General features: G+C 44.1%; 1 long non-coding RNA gene across 1 annotated transcript; it reads left to right on the forward strand.

The window, feature by feature from the left end:
- The first annotated feature begins 551 nt into the window (after positions 1 to 551).
- On the forward strand, positions 552 to 2953 carry LOC310683999. Its single transcript, XR_014514639.1, has 2 exons — positions 552 to 907; positions 2143 to 2953. It is a non-coding gene; the product is annotated as an uncharacterized lncRNA (long non-coding RNA).
- Positions 2954 to 4200: the final 1247 nt, after the last annotated feature.

A 4200-nucleotide genomic window follows, 5' to 3' on the forward strand; every position in this document is an offset into this window, starting at 1 on the left:
TAATTTGCAGTCTTATCCACATACTCATTGAACTCGATGTGAGTGTGGATTTTGTGTAGCTAAGCACAGGACTGCAGGATGTGTTTCAGGGGCTGTGTGTCTAGGCTGTGTGTCTAGGCATCTATGCTATTAGATCCTTCAAGGGTCCCAATTTAATCAGGACTTCTTGAATTGGCAGAAGCTGCTCCAGCTTCTGATCCCAAGCCGGGATGCCCTGATTTTCCCAGAGGCCACTCTAAGCTGTGCTGCATCTCAAAATGCATCACGGGCTGGAGCGATCTGGGAAAGGAAGAGGTCAGCAGCAGGTAAGGGGCAAGCAACGGAGATGGGGGGTGGACGGTGCCCCAAATTTTTCCACGAAATGTTGGAGGGTGTGCACTAACAGTAACCAAGAAATAAGTCAATGGATCCAATATACATCCCTTTGGGGTCCTTTTTCCAATGCGCACATTCATATTTGTGAGATGGATGATGGAGAAGAAAATGACTGGGGAGCTGTGCATTAGGCAATTCTGACATGGATATAGGAAACAGTCAGGATATAGGAAACAAAGGAACAGTCAAGAAAGAGAACAGAAGACCACACAGCCTTGGCAAGGTGCACCCTGTTCTCCACGTCAGCACAAGATGACTAATTGCCTTCCCCAATGGCACTTGGCCATAGTCCAGAAGGAGGTTGCATCACCCAACAGAGCCGAAGAAGGGCTATATAAAGAAAGCAGAGAGCACCATCCTGAGCACAGCAGAGACCAAAGGCAACTCTTCCTTGCCTCTATTCTTTTTTGCCAACTCAAGGAGGATACTCCCATTCTGACGCACCATGAAGTCGTGTCTCATCCTGCTAGCTGCAATGCTGTTGGTTTCAACGCTTCGCAGTTCAAATGGTGAAGACAAACCGGGCCGCATAGTAAGTAATGTTAAATGTTTGTGGGTGTCTCTATGTGGGATGGTATGTGGGTGTGAATTGGCTCCTTGCTGTATATGGCAAAGATGTGTTCTGTTGCTTGTTCTAAAACGAAACAAATGGGTTGTGAGTAGAAGATGAGAGCCTGGGTTGTTTCCAAAGGTGGTCCTACTCAGAGCAGACCCATTGAAATGAATGGGCACAACTAACAGGCCCAGGGGGGAAACAGCCCCAATTGAGCATGAGTTGAACTTTGTACAAAGTTCTGAAGCAAAAAGGGGGACCCGGGGGGGGGGGGAGAGAAAATGCATTGTGACTGATGTTGGTCCTACACAAAAGAACATATGAAGAACCAATGGCCCATCTGATCTAGCATCCTATTCTTCCCAAAAAGTAGGAGCCAAGCACAAGAGCAGTCTCCTCTCCTGCAGTTTCCATCCGTTGGGTTAGGGCTGCCATATTCCCAAAAGTGAAAGTTGCCATTTGGGTTTCCCCAGACATTTTGCCAATTTGACGGAAACCCACCCAGATGTCATTTTGACAGTCCGATTCCCAGCAAAACATGGACATATGGCAGTCCTAACTTGGATGCATTTCTGTCTCTGACTGTGGAAGCAGAGTAGAGTCATCCTGACTAGTACCCATTAGAGTAGACCCACTGCGGTTAATGAGCATTGCTAACATGCTCGTTCTTCCATATGTCCTGTCAAGAGCTCCATCCTACACAATGTCAGAATCAGGCCAGCATCCTCCCATTGACAGGCGCCTCTTCTATTGTCATTTCTGTGCCTACTACAGATGTTCCACTTTCGACAAACCTTCTAAAAACTTTAACTCTCTTGGATTTTTCATTGCTTTCATGGGTGTGCTATTGCTCTTTTAAAACTGCTGTTATATTTTGTAATTGTGTCTGTTTCGTAGTTGTTTGTGTGTTTTTTAAATGATTTTATATATGGATTCATTTTTCAAAAACAGTTTTAGTGTATGTATCTGTTATATACAGTATATGGTCTTATACGTCAAGCCACTTTGGGATGCCTCACAGGAACTGAGTCGTTAATAATAATCGTAGCAACAATGAAGAAACAACAACCCACCTTTTCACAGATTTCTCCTCCTGTGTTAATCTTCCCAATCCAATGCTAAAGAGGGTTGAAGGGATGACACAGCAATATGGGAAGGGTCCGAGAAGCAGCTGCTCCAAATGCCAAGTCTTACCTGCCTCTTTTTTCCTACAGGTCAGGGATACCTTGAAAAACGTTGATGCGGAAGATCCCAATTTATTCAAGAATAAGATAAAACCACTACGTTTCGTGTCAAAAGAGCGAAGAGCATTGCCAGTGAAGTAAAGAAGTCCTCATGTCTGGACGGGTGTGGACATTCCTCCTTGGCCTCTCGACCTCTCAATCCCCTTCACTGGATTGCCCACTGTCTAAACCACGGTTGCAGCACTCTATACCTCTCTCCTTCTCTCTTGGGATTCTTATGGGCCTTGCTCTTCCCCCGCAGTTTGATTGCTTTTGTCTGACTAAATGTTTTCTTTCAATTGTGATCATGCCTCTCGCTCGCCCGGTGTGTGCTTGTGGAAACTGTCAGAAATGTAGCAGCAGAGATCATTCAGTGTGTTATTTAAGGGTTAATTCTGTTATGAGTAAAGTCAGCTAACCAAAAAGGTGGTGGTGGAGGTATTGCATTCCTTAGGCCAGCCTATCTAGACAAATAGATACTGATGTGTTTGATTCTATTTTAATGTCAATCTTGTTTTAAAATGTTTTTAATTCTCTTAAACTGCTTTTTAATGATTATATAAATTTGTAACCCCCTTAAAGGTTTTACTACAATCAAGAGGGATATACATTTTGTTAAACTAAAAAAGGAAACAAACCAGATATGATCTCCATGGAGGTAGCACATGGTCTGCTTGGCTGCATAGTTCTAAGAGAGGTTTTCCACTGTATGTTTGGTTGCATGTCTCGCTGCCCTGTGCAAGTCCTGTCTTAAATTATATGCTGCTTTTGTTCTGTTTGCTCAATAAATTAGGAAATGTTATTTCCTGTTTGCAGAGTTTTAATTAATGGTGTGCCAAAACCCACCATCTGATTTCTAGAACCTGTTTTTTCCACTGAGAAAGAGACCTCAGTTTTCCTGCACATGAGAAATTCTTTAGAATTAATTCACAAAGACTTCATTTTTATGAACAACAGCACACCAGGGGTGGGAAGATGTTCACTTTTGGAGAAGCCACAAGATGCCTTCATAAGAAAACCCCACCTGGGTTTGTTTTAATAGCCAATAGATTGGTATCTGTCCTGAGGTTGGCAGGTAGTGCTGTGGTCTAAATCACTGAGCCTCTTCGGCTTGCTAAACAGAAATTTGGCTGTTTGAATCTGTGTGACAGGGTGAACACCTGTTGCTCTGTCCCAACTTCTGTGAACCTAGCAGTTTGAAAGCATACCAGCAAGAGTAGATAAATAGGTGCAGCTGTGGCAGGAAGGTAAATGGCATTTCTGTGTGTTCTGACACTCGTCAAGGTGTCCCGTTGCACCAGAAGCTGGTTAGTCATGCTGGCCACAAGTGGTGCGTCTGCCCACCTGTCAATCAACTTATATCAGGAGGTCATCAACTGATGGTTGTAGTGTCAAAGCCCTGCATTGGAGCTCTTTTACAGCCCCTTTCAAAGATCCCTTCATTGTGTGGGAATTTTTTGGATAGTAGGAGAGTATATATTGATTAAATATTATCCTTCCCAACTCACACTAGTGAGTCTCTCATATGTGTGTGAGTGTATAGATAGGTAAAGGTAAAGGTAAAGGTAAAGGGGACCTCTGACCATTAGGTCTAGTCATGGCTGACTCTGGGGTCATCTCGCTTTATTGGCCGAGGGAGCTGGTGTTCAGCTTCCAGGTCATGTGGCCAGCATGACTAAGCCACTTCTGGTGAACCAGAGCAGCACACGGAAACACCGTTTACCTTCCCGATGGAGCGGTACCTATTAATCTACTTGCACTTTGATCTGCTTTCGAACTGTTAGGTTGGCAGGAGCTGGGACTGAACAACGGAAACTCACCCCGTCACGGGGATTTGAACCGCCGACCTTCTGATTGGCAAGTCCTAGGCTCTGTGGTTTAACCCACAGCGCCACCCGCGTCTCAGAGGCATAGATAGATAGATACAGAGATAAATAGATTGATAGATAGACAGGCAGACAGATAGATAGATAGATATGAGAGAGAGCTTATTCCCCCTTTACACAGCAAGAGTATAGTTGCATATTCGTTTCAATCTCTTTAGTTAAA

The sequence above is a fragment of the Podarcis tiliguerta genome, assembly GCF_965153285.1.
Source record: "Podarcis tiliguerta genome assembly, chromosome: 8".
Taxonomy (NCBI): Eukaryota; Metazoa; Chordata; class Lepidosauria; order Squamata; family Lacertidae; genus Podarcis; species Podarcis tiliguerta.